Source organism: Propithecus coquereli, unplaced genomic scaffold (assembly GCF_000956105.1).
Source record: "Propithecus coquereli isolate 6110/MARCELLA unplaced genomic scaffold, Pcoq_1.0 Scaffold15, whole genome shotgun sequence".
NCBI classification, from domain to species: Eukaryota; Metazoa; Chordata; class Mammalia; order Primates; family Indriidae; genus Propithecus; species Propithecus coquereli.
Window position 1 is genome coordinate 10,074,470 of NW_012139413.1, and position 380 is coordinate 10,074,849.

Consider the following 380-nt stretch of genomic DNA (forward strand, 5'->3'; position numbering starts at 1 on the left):
GCCTTTTCCACATCTGGTATTTGGTGATTTTCCTTTATGATTTTAAACTCAAATTCACATTTAAAATCTAAATTTTACATATTTTAACGCTATGATTCTGTATTATAAGACTTTGAAAAATATTCATTTACTAGAGTAGATTTTTTTTAAGGCACTTTGTATACTCCATGTATTTTTTTCCACTTTTTTTTTTTAATTTCAAAATGTTAAGTGGGTACGAATGTTTTAGTTTATATGGATTGTTTTTGTAATGTTTGATTCCTGGCTATAGGTATGTTTGTCCTTCAAATGTTTTCGTCTTACCCATTAGGTCAATTTATTCCCCTCTTCTCCTCCCTTCCACTCCCCTGATTAATTTCCTTTTTTTTTTTAAATTTCAG

General features: G+C 28.4%; 1 protein-coding gene across 1 annotated transcript in view; it reads left to right on the forward strand.

The window, feature by feature from the left end:
* The window catches only part of NAALADL2 (N-acetylated alpha-linked acidic dipeptidase-like 2), a 1,013,114-nt gene that overhangs the window by 958,002 nt on the left and 54,732 nt on the right, over positions 1–380 (forward strand). The gene's annotated exons all lie outside the window — the stretch shown is intronic.